At 32.3% G+C, this 17,512-nt stretch overlaps 1 protein-coding gene across 3 annotated transcripts in view; it reads right to left on the minus strand.

Moving 5' to 3' along the window:
- Positions 1 to 15,185, minus strand: part of LOC138932606 (protein abrupt-like) — a 76,466-nt gene extending 61,281 nt beyond the window's left edge. For all 3 annotated transcript variants that reach the window (XR_011446799.1, XM_070294596.1, XM_070294597.1), the window contains exon 1: positions 14,466 to 15,185. The gene's annotated coding sequence lies outside the window, so the exon portion shown is untranslated. The remainder of the gene's footprint in view (positions 1 to 14,465) is intronic.
- Between the last annotated feature and the right edge of the window lie 2,327 nt (positions 15,186 to 17,512).

Raw genomic sequence — 17,512 nt, forward strand, 5'->3', positions numbered from 1 at the left:
ACTGATGGGGATGGAAGGAGAAAAAAAAAACAGAGAAGAATGTAGAGGCGTGACAGATCTGAATTAAGATCGATTACACCGTGCGACGTGCGTTACCGCGAGCGCGTCGGGACGAGTAATTTATCAACGGATGTATGTTTACGCGCGACCGTCGCGACGCGTACATTTCGCATTTACTATGTGTCATCGTATTTATCGCGTATTTACTATATATTGTAAGCCGACGGTAACTGTACACTTCCGCCCCCGTCACCGCCAGTAATCCGCGTTCGACATTTGTTATTCTCGGCACGAGTTTTATTCACGAGAATCGACGAGCATTTAACGAGAGAAATTCTCAATACCTATGATCGCCACGACTTACGATACAAACAATGTATAAAACAAGTTATTCCTTTTGCAAAAATAGTTTATTTACATTTTCATGTTAATTTGTCAACGTGGGATGAAATATAAAAAACACTTATGAAATAAAATCGATTTTATGTATATAAATTTGTAAGAGGTGAAAACACAAATTTAAAAATTAACTTTTTCAACAAATAATTTTAATTGCAATAAATATATATATATATATTGTAATAGTAACTGTTTTCATAATTTTAATATTTGTTATAAAGAGAAATCGATATCGAGTTGAGATCGATGATCGCAGTAATCGCGTATATCGTTTACTGTCGATGTATTTTTTGTTTATTCATCGAGTATGAATTTATCACGATTACATTATTCTCAAGGTGAAGTAATTTCAGCGGCTAATTCCAGTGGTTAAGCAATACGAATAATGAACAACTTTATCGCAAACATAAAAATGTCGCTTGATAAAAAAATATATTATATTAAACACATATATAATGTATATGAAATCAATTAATTAATACAATATAAAGTATATTTATATTAGTGTTAATTAAATACTTGGAGAAATCTATTATCTTTATAAATGATCGATATTTAAAAGAAAAAACTTTTTCAACCGTATTGAATGCATCATCTTTGATTTGCAAAAATAAATTCGGCGACTCTGGTTTCTTTTTAACAAATAAACATGTAAAATTGAACATGTTTCTTTATTTTGGAAAGTTTCAAATTTGCTACAATCGATTTTTGTAAGAGGAAAACGATTAACTACTTAATACGTTTTCCTCTTACAAAAATCGATTGCAGCAACGATAAGATCGCAAGAAAATCGCGTTTGATTCCTGGAATTTTAATCGCGCGTCCACTTATGCACGAATATGCACAATTATCTGCGTACATAAGCGGGATGCAGATATATCCGGAATGGATCAAGACGAGTTGAGATTGGGTACGTATCGCGGTAGGTATGTTACGAATTCGAGGTGCGGCATTAGTCGCTTCTATTCCCTCGCCTCTCTCCCGAGGGAAACCTACTCCTCCTCATGGATCCTCATTGACTGCCCACTCGAGGAGAATAGTATTGTGAGGCAATTAGAATCGCGTACAGAGATTCATCGACGGCGCACACGCCACTGTCTCCATTCCTGGCATTCTCCGTTGATCTCTCGACAAACCAACGCGACTAAGCGACTGGTCACAAAATTTTAAATGAACAAGAAAGTAAAATTATTGACATAATGTAAGAAATTCTATGGTCGCAATAAATTCGGAAAGATATCATTTTTATTACAGAAAAATTTTGGTTAATTGGTAAATATGCATAATAGATTACCAATTTTTCTTGACATTTAAATATGTTATAGAGGAAGTTACGTGTGTGCGTGTATTCTGAATAATTCTCTACAAAAATCAAATGGAGGATAACATTGATTTAGGAAATATGACAAATTAAAGTTTAATGCTCTTTGTTAGGTATTATAAACTAATATTAGAAAAACAATGAAATTTGTGTACGCCGTATTGTCATCTATAATTGGAACAAGTTTTTGTTTGCACACATTATTTAAAGAATAGATACAAAGTCATAAATATTTTGTCACAACAATTATTTTTATCTATTCCTCGCAGTCCGTCAATATCTTTCAACGAGTTTCAACGTGATAAATGAAATATGTTTATACATGTAGCTTATTATTTTTCCTCATTTCTTCTTGTTTCGACAAATAAATATTTCTAAAACGAAAAATAAATATTTTTAAAATATTTTTTTTATTATATATATATATATACAAATTATTAATATTAATAATATTACTTATCAAATGCGTAAGTTGGGAGAGGCAGAACTCCTCTCTTTGCACTCTCACCCAAAAAAAACTCCAACCTAACCCAATCTAACTAGTAAATTTCTAACGCTATTTAAGGATTATATATCCTGAATGCTTTACTTTTTAGAGAAGGATTGGTCTAAGCAAGAATTTTGTTAAGATGGCGATGCAAAAGGAGGAGCTTCGCTCTTCCTTTGTTCACAAGGGAAGTTAAAATCTTAAACTTGTAAAAGTCATAAACGGATTATTTTAAGTAGTCAAAAAATAATGGATAATTTCGGCGTACGTAAACTATATTGTGTCAAACTTTCATTTGTTATATCTTTTAAACAAATGCCGCTCTCCGCTTGATTTTTTCTGAGAATTACTTAGAACACACACACACACACGCGCGCGCATTCCCTGCAATATATCTAAGTGGTAAAAAAAAAAAAAAAATGATAAAGTGTGACTTATTGTGCATAATATTTCACAATATTCATAATATTCCAAAATTTTTTATTTTCTCTGAATTGAGGTGTAAATTTAATTATCGCTGAATATATCATAAATTACAAATTAAAGCAGAATTAAAATACATCTTATGCTATTGCAAATTTAATTAATTTAATTAATGCCCATATTATCAATGTAAAAGTTTTGTGTGATGAGTGATCAAATATATTATACAATATTATCCAATTCTGGACAGCATTAGTACTTAAGAAAAAAAAAGAGCGTGAAAAGATATCTTTTTGATGAAGAAACGAGCGGAAGCTAATGCGAAGTAGTAATTGCATAATAAAGGAAATCGAAATTGCCTCATTCCGAGGACGGCGCGTGTATCACGATATGCATATTGTCATTTGCATTCACTTAAGCGTCAGTGCTTTTTGCAAGTGACCTTTGCGCGCTATCGACAAAAAGAGTACAAAGTCACTGATTACACGTGGAGTGGTACCGGATATTAATTGGCGTGATATTACATGTCGTACAAAATTTTTTCTCCGCAAAATATATTTTCATGTTATATCAACTACGTCGCTACACGAGCGTATACGATGATGCAGGTGCGAAATAAAGAATGCGACGCAATGGTCGAAAACGTAGGGCGGACAAAAAGGAAGGTTACATAAAGAAATACGAGGGGTTGTCGGAAGATTCTTGAGGAACGCGTTGCTCTCACGGTCATGGAGCAAATGTACATTTTGAATAATGTAGCGACAATGAATCGTCAGTCTTATGATACATATCGTTCAATAAAATATATTCTTTGTTATATTTTAACGAACGATATAGTAATAAGATTAACGTCTTTAAACAATTGTAAACAGAATTTATGATAAAGTTGTTACAATAGAATTATCGAAATAATAAAGTTACAGAAAGAACTTAATAGAGAGAAGTTATGAAAAAATATCACTTGGCAAAAATCATTCACAATAAAATTTAAAGAAAAAAATAATAAAAATATATTTTTCCTTATTTAAATTTAATTTTATTTATTACAATAAGCCTTTTATAAATTATATAGTCACTTTGCAATATATAAAGTATGCGATCTTGAAAATCGCGTCTGCGATTTTTATCCGCCCGTGAACAGATAGAACGATATACCATATATATGCACGTCAATGATGTAAAATTCATCGGTAAAAGTTTTCGTGGTACATTAGAAGTGAAAACGCATTTTCTTATGCTGTATACGCAGCCAAGTGCTTTACGGGATATGTGCGAGACGCACATGCTGGGAAATCCTATAACGAGGTTCGTATTACGAGCGCCCTTTCATGTCTTGCGTCCGCCAATAGCTATGAGAGAGTGTGTGTGTACACATTACTAAGAGTAGTGTACGAAAGATACAAACGAAAAATGTGAAATGTCGAAAGAGGAAAAGCAGGATGTACTCGAATTACAAGGGAGATATACAGAGCTCTCCAAGAACAATCGGCAGCGTCGTATGATATCGAAAACATTTCATCGAGACAAAATATTACATTAAAAAATTAAATTTTTTAAATAAATGATGAGATTCGTCTTTAAAATAAAGAATGTGAGAAAAAAAGATTAATTAATTTGTCAGTAATGTAAAAATAAATAAATTATTTTCAAATTTTTTAATTTTACTAAAATATAAAAAACACGCATTACACGCGCGCTATTTATTTCCTTACGTTATATATTATTTAATAAATCCCAAAATTTAAAAAAAAAATGTATGCTTTTTTGTCTGTGACAATGCATAAAATTATAATCATATATCGATGCATATAAATAAATATTTAACGTATCATTTAAAAAGAAAACATTTTTTACATGTTATTTTAAAAATAACACGCCAATCTATACATATATTGTACATATATATATACATATATATATGCAATTATTCAGAATAAGCGTATTACCATATTTTTAATTTAGTATACAATTTAAATAATAAATAAAATCATACTACACATTTGCATAAATAGAAAAATTATATTTACCAAGTTCATTTAAATTTATTTGAAGGTATAAATCATGTCTTGATAAGCATGACATATCTAAAAATTGTGTATATGTATATTTGTATATGTGTGTGTGCATATATATAACAAGCGCACTGTAAATATTTATCGGTAAAAAATGAAGCACAAAAATCAATTAAAAAATCAATGCTTTTTGCCTAAAAACAGATTATTTTTGAAATCCATTGTAAGGATCTTAGAACGCAGTAAGACATATATTAATAAGTATAAGGCAAGAATTTCACTGTGTATGTGAGACAAAAATAAACATCCTGCAGCGGTTATTTTTCTTTTCTCGATCAACAATGACATTCTTGCTTTATCCGAAAAAAATGCTTGGAAATTCTCACGGATTGTTTTGTAAACGAAAATAGTTTCTCTCAAACCAGATTATATTGAAAGATTCGCGACAATTCTCTACTTTATTATATAGTATTCTGTAAAATTGCTTGTAATCAAGTATGAATATCATCATCAAAGAATAAATGTTTATCCTTTCGCGGAATAATTTTAAAATTTGATATAGAAGTTATATATAAACTATCAATACATGTAACAGATTCTTGAATCATTAATAAATAGAAAAAAGTAATATTTAGTTGCAGATACGCATAAAGTTGGATTGTTTTAAATAATTTGATGTAGAAGATAGTTCGTGCATAGTTTAAACGAAACAAACCAACGGTTATTCGACCAACGATTAGTTCCAACAAAACCATTCCAATAGTTAAATGTGAATGCAATGGACAGATGACGGATTTTCTGACAGTGATTAATGCAAGTTTAACTTGTGCATTTTTAAAAATAATACAAATATTATGCATTTTAGGACGTACATAATTTTTCTTTTCAAGAAAATGAGAAAAAAAGACTGTAAATTCCGAAAAAAGTTTACATTTACAAGTTTATAAGTTTACAAGAATAGCCATTACTTAAAGTAAAACAAAATCATCTCTAAACAATATAAAATTTTGCGTAAAATTTATTCGTCAATATAAAAAGATCCAGTGCATATAATGCAATAGCATCATGACGGAATTAATTGCTAAGTCAGCGAACGCATCCGGTATTAAGAATAGCAGCATTGTACTCTTCTTTGCGATAGACCATAGTGCCGGCTTAAAAAGCATATGAAAGTATGTTCCCTGAATCCTCTAAGTGTACCTGAGATCCCTAAAGTAAATCGTGGAACCATTGCTAAAACCGGCGCAATTATAGACCAGCTGTTACGTTTCCTGGGGTTCCTTTTAGATCAAAGCAGGTATCAAGACAGGCGAGCGTGTGTGTGTGCTATATGTAGATACGCCATCTTATGTACGTTGCCAGCCTAGAATTCAATACGATCTGGAGGATATATATCTTCCTATCTTATTACGATTGCCTGCCCTAATGTTCCGAAAGAGCCGCACTAGTTATAAGAACAAGAGGAAAAACCAGTCGCGCACATCTCGAAATTCTTAGATAAAAATCTAAACGTTTTTAGATTTTATACTGAATATTTGTGGCGAGAATATTTAGCGTACATTGTGACAGCTGTGCTTTTTGACATTATTAAAAAGTATTGATAAAGTGATTCAGAAATATTTATTAATATTTCAATCTATAAAAATTAAAGATTAATGACGTGCCCATAATTATTATCCTATTTTACGGCCGTTAATTAAACAAAAGTACTTCGTTACAAAATTGAGTATAAAAGCAACAAAGAGATACGAACAAAAAGACAAGGAAATGAGAGAATTTGGTGAATAAAAAAAGATTAAAAAAGGTGTCATCAAGTTTTAATAACATCAATGAGCTTTCAACATCGGAGAGATCATTTAAAAATTCGCAAAAATCAAAACGTAGTTTTACGCTTTTTATCTCTTTCATGTGTCAATACTCTTCAGTGAATATTATTACACCGTATACGAAAAATAATAATTGATGAAATTCTAATTCCAGCTTAGTTCGCGTGCTGCAATTCCAATATGGGTCTATCGATTTATCTCGTGATTATAAACAATATTGGCATTTACTAATTCAATGGTTGCAATTAAATCACTCAAATAATGCCTGCCGCTGCAAATCACGCAACGCTATCACATCCCTTCCACCGCTTATGCCAGATTATAGTTCGATATCCGGCAGTCGCTCAACAACGGCTCGGCATATATCACCGGCAAAGTTTGCCCACCGACAATTGCTCTCCCCTTTCCCCTATTCTCCCCTCCCCCGCCTTCCCCCATCGTCGTTCCCACCATCGGACTGTGACGAATGTATGTACATCATCTCGCGGCCGCAATCTCGTACCCGTCGATTCATTAATTAATCGCTGGACACACATACAAAGACCGCGTGTTCGCGCACGGTGGCAATTACCGGCGCATTGTCGCGCATAAATCATTAGCAAACGCGTCGCTTCCATAATTCGGTTAATTTGCAGTGTTTTTTGCCGACGCTGGGCGTCATGTAACGCGCCGCGATATTCCCCACCACGCACTTTCTCTTATCTTAATTATCCTGTTTAGGCCGGCCGTAATTTGCATTACAATGATACGATTGATGGACGTCACGCAAAATTTCAACGAGATGATTTGGTATATTGATGATATCAACTAGAAGAATTAAATTGGATATTTATATAATTTATGTATGCAAATACATATAATGTAGCAAACGCTGTTACAGAGAAGTTAAACTATTATAATAAATTAATATGATTTTATCAAAACTTTTTTAATCGTGATAACGTTTCGTGATTTTGAATAATAAATTATTATTGTAGCGATTTATTTATGGCATATTATTTAAACCGATATATTGTAATTCATGTTTTTTATCCTACTCTCTCTCTCTCTCTCTCTCTCTCTCTCTCTCTCTCTCTCTCCTTCTTCTTTTGCATGTAAAATAATAATAAAATTAGTCAGTTAATTATCGTTGAAAAAATTATTATTTGTATAATATTAACAATCAATGCAAAATCATTTATATTAGTTTGATATTCAATGCGTAAATTTTTTTAAACTGATTTCAACTTCTGTTAATAATTAGAATTAATCTCTCTGTTTCTGTTAATAATTAATAAAGTAATAATGTTAATAATTAATTTATAAACACATTTCATAAATATTATAATTGTTTTTTACATTTTTTTATACGTCTGTTATTAAGTAAATTCTAAACAAGGAAATTGTTAAATTACATTTGCCGCGTAATTAAATCGTGCAAATGATAAAATCGATATCTTATCAGAAGCGATATATGAGCTCCTACAGTTTAGAGTAACTAAATTCGTTGCTTTCCTCATTTGATATTTAACAGAATTACATTTGAACAATTACGCTCAGTAATTTACTAATATATTATTTATTCAACAAAAATGTTTAAAATTTTCTAAAATATCAAACAGATTTCGATTCAAGAAAATAAATCTGAACAATTAATTCAAATCATATGATAAATTAGGAAAGGCAACAGCATTTAAAATATGTGTTCGATTATAGATTAAAAAAATTTCGAGGAGACGCCTTTTTTATGCCAGAGACTCAAAGAAATAATTTCATATTTATAGATTTGTTTCTCATTTTCTGACCGTACATTTTTGATAACAATGAAATTAAATTCTGTATACGTAGCTCATCGATAATCTGAAGATAAAGCGATACAACAGTAATAAATATACGTGCTTAAAATCGTTGAATACTCTCGTTTTTATCAATATACAGCATTCGGTAAATCTATTTATTGGGGATTGCAAATGGTTTGATTTAACCCTCGTTGATATAAGCGTCTTTCGGACTCACTTTTAAATTTACATAAATATTACGATAATATGAAATTATGCATATAATATCGCGCAGTAATATAAATTTAATACTGATATAATATAAACTTAATATAATTATTGTCAACAATGTAAAGTTTCTTCAATTTTCACGATAAATATATTTTACCTTTCGTAAATAAATTACTAGACAGATAAGACTTATTCTTCAACAAAAAATCCTATTGTGCATTTATTATATTTTCTAAATTACTTCTGAACTTTCCCAGTATTTCCGTTACACTCCATACACGTGCTCGTGCGAGAGAACGTAATCTCAAAGAATGATTATTCCCACTCCTATACGTAACGAACATTCGGTCATGACTATCAGCTTATCGCAACGCGTGTGACTCAGTCATTAATAAAAGGGTAGCCATGCACACCGTGAAAAGCGTAAAGCCGAGGGTTCGTATCGATCAAATAACCATCAACCGCCATGTATGAAGACGCAGATCGAGGAATTTTAGTTGTTAACTAATAGTATCGCGATGGTAATTTTCGTAAAACTTTCAATGGCTCATGAAATAAGTTTACGCAAATAAAATAATAAAATAATACTTTTTTTACTTAAATAAAAATTGTATAAGAATTTCATAAACACTACAGTATATTCTATTACATTAAAAAAAAATACAGGAAGCAATTACGTGTAGGTTTGTAATTATATACACAGCGAGAGAGAGAGAAAGAGAGAGAGAGGGGGGAGAGAGAGAGAGAGAGAGATACATTATACGCTATTAAACAATATTAAAACTGATAGCATCGATGCAAATTAACATTAAAGCGATGAAGCAAATTTCGTTTGCTCGAACCTGAAATTACGACGAAATTCCGTATCTTTTGAAATACACATCTATCTCTGTAACGTTGTAACGCTCGCTCTGTAGGATATCCTCTTTAAGCGTAACGAAAACATATCTGGTGATCAACAAACTTGCGTCGCGTTCAAAAAACAATTGAAGTATTACAAAGCAGGACGATAGAATAAATAAATAGCTATGAACATGATAATAGATACGATGCTGATCAAGACTAGAAAAATGTCTATTTTAACGAGCGAGGTCGAGCATAGCGCATAAATGCGAGGCTACATTGTTATAAAACTCAGGTCGATTCGTTTGACCCCCCGATATACGCGCATGCATTACCAGATAATGCACGTGCGTACATTAATTATCCTCTCTCTCTCTCTCTTTCTCTCTCTCTCTCTCTCTCTCTTCCTCTTTCGTGCCCAGGAAGCCTCGTATCGAATTTATCAAAAACACGACGGGAAGCCCGTGGGATGATAGAGACGAAGAGAAAGTGAACGCGGTAGAGCTCTCATGTATCTATGATGCGAAATGATACTGCATTTCTCATTATTACGTTTAGAAATCCCGCTTACTCCCACGAATTTCATTCCGGACAGATTAATCGGCGACGGCGGCAAGCGTTGTAACAGAGAATAGAAGAAAAGAGAGAGAGAGACGGAAAGAGGGAATTGCTCACTCACTTGTCCGAAGTATCGTCCAAAGTCGCATATAAATCGGCATAATACTCGTGCAACTGGTTTTGCATATTATCGGAGTCATTTTCCGCATTGTAGATCAACAGTTCGTTCACGAATACATAAGTAATATAAATATCACTATGACTATAAGCCTTAATATCAGCATAAGTTAGAGAATATAAAGCTTTAACCCTCGCAATTGACCCAATCGCACGTGTAAAAAATGGCGTAACTGATATGCAAATAATTGAAAATAGCGACAATATATCATTACAATTCGCATCGAATTATCAGAACTGTATAATGCGTGCACGTGTGTATATATGTCAGATTTTATTAAGATTATAGAATCTTCTAGCTAGAATTCTTTCCGGTAATAATTGAAACATATCATTTGCCTCTTATATCTGAATATTTGTTAAATCGAAAAGACAAAATGTATTTCTCGTATAATACTTTTTTGTAAAAATAATAAAATAATTATTATATCTCTTGTATATTTGACGAAAAAATAATGAAAATTTTTCTCACGATGTGAGAGAATTTTAATATATAATTAGTATGTAATATAATGTAAGTTTATAAAAGAAAAAAAGTTCTAGAAAACCTTGTTTTGTTTGCGCTCGTAATTTGCGTATGGAGCGAATACAACCTATTATCATTATCATATGAGTAATAATAGTAATACAGGTGCAGCTGTTCTCTCGTCGATGTACGGAAACACGTTTGAAATAAAAACATCGCAATACAATTCTCGTAAATTGTATGTAGAAATCGTATTCATCGAGTCTACTCTACAAAAAGTTGCTTACATATCAATTAAAATGCCACAATTCCGTGTAAACATTATACGCAAAATAATGATGTATAAATTCTCGAAATTTTTAAATTATATTGATTATTCTCGTGATTTCCGTTAAACACGTGATTGATAACAACTGTCGTTTTGATGCAAAATTTTAGTATATTTTGACTGACACGTCGACATAGAAAGGCAAATAATTAATTACATAGAATGACAGCGAGTGAATGAGATTGCGGAGGATGAATTATATTTTATATAAAACTCGTTCATCGATACATCCCTTATTAATTCTCTTCTGATTGTCTGGGAAAAAACATGATTTATATCAAATTATTTTATTTTTTCTGACATGCAAATCAGTTGTGTCTCGCGTCTACTTTAATTTAACAAATTTCATTAATTATTATTTTGCTAAATAAAAATTTAATGAAATATCCAATCAACACATTAATTTTGATATATTGATATATAGTATACATATATATTATGCTTTAATTTTTAATAATAATTCCTTGCTGCTGATGAAAATTATTAGATAGAATTTTAAAAAGTTGCATTTAAAAACATTTAATACACGCATACATTATATCTTTTTATAATATAAAAATCAGAATATCAAAAGAGAGAGGGAGCATGTGGTATATAATGCACCATGAGACAGTGCGTTTGAAGATCTCCGTCAGACTAGGGATTTCTACGTAAGTGTGTGAGTGTCAATACGTATATCCACATGTGCACGCTTACACATATATGACTATCGTTGTGTTAGTGCTGCACAGACCGATTTATTGATCACACGCGTCGCACGCAATACGACGAATGCGTGCCTGTTATGTCGCAACCATGTACGATGTCTAAAAATTCTGTTTTACGATTCTATACGTTACAGTGTTATTTCAGCTTCCGTACAAGAACAAAGGAAAAAATAAATTGATAAAAACAATCAACATTATTATGAAACGATGAATCAATTGATAAACGCAAAAATTAATTATCCAAAGAAACTTTGATCATAAATAAAAGTCACTTTAACCATCTATATCATCAATTGGCTTATTGGAATACTCCAATTACAGAAGTAATTATTGGAGTATCTCAAAACTTACAATAAAGCACGTATTGATTCGCATGAGATACATGTTTTTTTTTTCTTTCTCTTACTAACTATTAAATTATTAGAAATTTTAGTCTACTGGAAGAGAAATAATAAATTGCACACATAGTATTTTATACTTGATTCTTTTGAAACTTTGTATAATTAATTTTTTTATTTAAATGTTTTTTATATTGAATGGCAACGTCAAAATAACGTCAAAATTCCTACTTTTGCTACCTGGGATTAAGAATCTAATAATTTAGATTTACAGTACATAGGTTTAGCTAGATCTTAGTGTGCAAGAGAAAATTTCTAAGAACTCTATTCAACTGTTTTTTATCTTTAGAAAAGAAGTTACAATAAATGACCATATAAAAAATTTGGCATGTTTGCTAGAGACACGTTTCCCTTAATATCAGTAATACTCGTGGAATTTCTTCATTGTTATTTACCAAAAGTTAATGAAAAATGATATTCACGAGCATTACGAAAGAGTTAATCAGTACAGTATAATAATCATCGACATATTTTATTGCGATTCTACACATGTGTGACAGAATGGTCTCGCCTGGAAATATATTAAATTTAATAAATATTTTGTGCACTGATATATTTAATAAATTATTAGAATATAATATTCTCTATGTATATTTTGCAACATATATACTTTGCTACTGTTCATTTCGTATTTAATTTTTATCATTATTTAAATAAGAAAACCGTCTAAAAAAAATTTTTTAAATTACTTTTATTATATTTCTAAACAAAAGAATTAAATTTTGATAGCAGCACAATCGTTACTATGGTAATCATTGATAGATAATAAAGTGATTAATTATCAATCCGAAAAGACAGTTATTTTGAATAAAAAACGTGTTGAATGTTAAAAAACAATCACGGATAAAGTTATAAAAAAATAATTACAGGAAATTGCAACTATGCGATGTAAACAGGCTAATTAAGTGTGTAAAAATCAATCGATCATATAAGACGGTGGTAACGTAAATTTACGATGACAAAATTAGAAGAAAGTACAGCAATCGCAGCTATATCATCCATGTAAACAATACGATTTATCATCGTTGATTATTAAAATATTATCAAGTTGCAATAATGTTGTGCTTGTTTCTGCAAACATTCGAAATTAACGCGAATTAACGTAAATTATTTTTCATTATATCTTCATTAATTATTTGCAGACGATCTGAGAGATAATACAAAAAAACTTAGATTATTTGATATGTATTGTTTATAGCGCATAAAACGATGTTTTAAATTATAATAATGTTTTTTTTTTAATCAATTTTGAAATAGTATAAACGTATATATTAGTCAAGATATCTTACAAAATTGGAAATGGATTCACATTGCGTTTCTTTGCGAAAGGCGAACATTTCGTAAAAGAAGCGACGGCTATTACTTTCCTAGTATTAAATAACCTGTTGTCCTTAGAATTCAATTATTTTAGATATTAAGAAATAGGACAAACAAAATTCCATATGTTTTATAATCTGCGTATCGTCCAACTATAATACGAAACATTCGTAAATATAAATCTCATAAAAATGGAAAAAAATGTACACAAGATAAATTCCTGTAACTTTGGGTCAAATCAAGAAAACCTTGTATATGTGTACCGTCAATTTTCGATAACGTTAGCAACTCTGATCAATTTTAATGAAAATATTGGACATTTATTTCATAAGAAGCGCGATTATTTCGTAAGATCATAAATCTGCTCGTCTAATATCGGCCATAATATTTGACATAATCAACATCAAGCCCTGTCTCGCCATAAAACGAATATCCAAAAAGTCTTGATCGCACATTAAACATATTGCCAAAAATTATGTAAACAACATCGATTGTATAAATCACGACACCGTAAATTTCAATTCGAATTATTACATATATTAATGCAATATTTCTCGTTTATTCAATATTTAAAAAAATTTTGCCAGATTTTTGCGAGGAATCGTTTAATTTTTGCACGTACATCCGTTACAATCGTCAAACACGTAAGCTTTACTATAAAAATGCGCACATCATGCAATAAGCAGAACGGCACAATTAATAGCGTGGGCCGTGGTCGATCGCACAATTAACTTTAACGAACGGGCGGCCTTGTGATTAAATTTAATTAGTATCGCAGTAATAACTCGTTAATAAGACTGAACTGTGCATAAGAGCGTAGCTTTTGAACGCTCATCATTTTCTCCAAATAATCTTTTATAAACACGTGTATGCATATGTTATATATATATGTGTGGGTGTTTGTGCGCGTGTGTCATATCTATGCGTGTTTATAAATTTGCGTGGGTGATTTTTATATTTACGTTACAACGATTAGAGTGAAGACGACGCTACACGATTTCCACGTTGAATAATGGATAGAAGAAGATATACACACCAAATAAAGAAACGTCAATCAATAAAGCGCACATTCGACACTTATCAAAACGGATTAGAGAGACGATTAAAAAAATGATAATAAAGCAAACGAGGAAAAATATCTTCGCTTGGTCGTATACTTATTCCCTGAACATTTTCCTTCGATTTGCCGATTTGAAGATTAATATAATGAGTTACCTTCACTTCATCTCCTTTGTAATTCCACTAGGAAATGAAAGTAAAAAGAGATTCCTCGCCGCTTTACAGTTCGAATGATACGTGAAAACTGGCTGGCGAGGTTCCGAGGAGCAAATCGTGTGTAATTAAGAACTGACACCAACTGAATGATAGACCGAATGGTAAAGTGACGCGAATCTACGGATAAAGCACTGCGTTCCTCTTCATCTTCTCGCCTACTATTAGGCGCGTTCGACACTGCAAAGCTCCCCTTTCTCCCTTTTTCTCTTTCTTTCGCGCGCGCGACGACATACGTCGCGTGTCGCCTCAGAGGCGCGACGTACGAACGTACGAAACCACGCGCGACGCGCTCGGTATAAAGATCAATGAATTGTTTCAAAACGCGCGCACCACCTTTCCCCCCCCCCCTCTCTCTCTCTTCTCGCGTAAGTCACGTAACGAAAGTTTACGGGAGACCAACCGGAGGCGAGTATGTAAATAAAAAACGCGCGCGCACACACCACTAAATTGTCTTTCTCTCCTCCGGCTGATGTCGAACACCGCGAACTAGGAACGAAACTGATTTAACCAAGGGGCGGTCCGGCGAATTATGGGTACCCTTTTGGCTGTCCCCTCTCTCCTGTTTATAGCCGCTTCTACACCAACCTTACGTGCGCTCTCTCTAGTTTATTGTGACTGTATCCCGCTTCGCGTTCACTACCTATTCACCAACCGCGTACACGCACACCACTCTAGCGTCAGTTTGTGCCGCTTCTCTTTATAGGTTCGTTCTCCCTACCATCGATGTCGCGTCCCCTCCAGATGATGCTTCAGCGATATGCGCGTGTGGTTACTCCATTACTCTCTTAAATCTGGAGAAAGAGAGGGAGAGGGTACAAAGAGGGAGAGGGAATAAAGAGGGAGAGGAAGAAGGAGAGGGAGAGGGAAAGGGAGAGGGAGAGGGAGAAAGAAAGGAAGAAAGAGAGAAAGAATGTCAATAAAGACGGATAGGAAAAAGAAAGAGAGAGAGAGAGAGAGAGAGAGAGAGAGAGAGAGAGAGAGAGAGATGTATAACATTGCCACCTTACATAGACGCGAGAATGATGATAGATGCGACATACCGACGCGTGAGAGCGTACTTTAAATACATCTTCCGGTATGGAGTTTTTGCGCGAGACCGATTTTCGGAGCAAACGTTTGTGCGTCGTGGAAATTGGCAATGTTGACGATCTGCTTAGATACAACCTTTTTACTTGTCTAATATTGATGTTTCGCATCTTCTCTTTCCGTATGTCTTTAATGCCAATACCATTTTCGAGGTAAAAAATTACAGTCGCGACATTCGATAAATGAGAAAAAATTATTTGTTAGAAACGTATAAACGATATGTTGATGTATGATTCCTATTGCAGGGATCAGCGAGAAAATATTTTAAACAAATGTAGAATGTAATTGTACAGATATATTATTTAATTAAGAGGTTCTTGTGTTTATTTCGCGAAGGAAATAGAAAACAGAAAAAAATAGAACTTTGATTTGATAAAATATAAAAACCGCATAAATTTCCTGTAATATTTTTTTCCTACATAATTAATTGAATTGATTCTTTAATTACTAGATTCAACGTTATTTCTATAAATTTTTAAACGTCGACACGAATCTTTCTGTCGTTATTTTCGACGACTGAAATCTTTATCGGGAAGACGTTGGATATTATAACGTTATCTTTGACATGGTGACAATACATAATTTCCAAAAACAGCTTTAGTGTCACAGTTTCGGAATAGAAAGTAATCGATAGCAATAAAAGGAGAATATTTTCGCACAATTAGCAATCGCGTTCTTAAGACAAATTTAAATTCTACAGCCGCAAATGCATCACTTATCAAAATTTTATTTTTCCATAAATGCGCTTTCTATCACAGTCAATAATAAAATTTCTAACAATGTTTTAAAGATAAAAAGATTAAGAAATAGTATTAATAAATACTTAAAAGACGGTATTACGCAGAAAATTTTACTTCGGGCACATTGAATATAGTGTTGCTTAATTATTCTCGAATGCTTTTCTAATGCATATGGAATGTCAATTGAAATTCTAGAAACAAATTAGTTATTAACCATATATGTATAAATATATATATATATATATTTATTTATTTATATATATATATATATATATATATATATATTTCATATATATATAAATATTTATATACGTATAATTTACGGGTAAATATTATTTTCTCTATTTCTCTGGTACATCTCAGCAAAACATAAGCTACCTTATATATTGTTAAAATTTCTCGTATTGACTTCTTTTCATAAAAAAAATAGACGGTTTTTTATTTCATTAAACACAAAGGTTTATATTTACTTTTTCGAATTCGAAAAACTGCTTACCAACCGCTTTCTTTATATTCGTTTAGTGTACCAAGCTTATCTCAATCTTCAAACAAAAACCGATTTATCCTTGGCCCTTTTATATATATATAGTATTACATTGTAAATTTTCAATCGTGTAAAAATCTTTCACATCTTATTCCCAATCCTGCACTGATCAGCATTAAGATAAATAGGAATTGCATCGATATGGCTTATACGTCGAGATGCATATAATTATGTATATTTTCATAATTTAACCGTTTAAAAAATTAAAAAAAAAAAATTCTTTTCGAAAAAAATTTTCTTCGTAAACATTTTGCGCAATATATTGTACATTCTGAGCGTAGCCGCCAGCATGCAGCACCACACTGTGCTAAGTTGCAATTCTCACTGCCGCCCTTAACGCGGTGACATGCGATCGATAATCCGCGCTGAAGACATACCCGGGGGCAATCTGCGACAACATGCTTACCAGAAGGTGGTGAACCGGGACTATTCTCAGATATCGGCGTTATTGCTGAAGGTCGGTAAGATTGCAGTAGAAAAAGTCGCACGGCGGAGGTGGTGCGATTACGCGGGGAAGTACCGTACTTGCATTTCATTTTCCCCAAATACTTCTTTCATTTCACTTGCTTTTCCCTCCGATAGATGTCACTGTTCGCGACATTAAAGGGATTGCAAAA

The sequence above is a fragment of the Polyergus mexicanus genome, unplaced genomic scaffold (genome assembly GCF_030449975.1).
Source record: "Polyergus mexicanus isolate NDT 795.1 unplaced genomic scaffold, iyPolMexi1.0 SCAF_4, whole genome shotgun sequence".
NCBI lineage: Eukaryota > Metazoa > Arthropoda > Insecta > Hymenoptera > Formicidae > Polyergus > Polyergus mexicanus.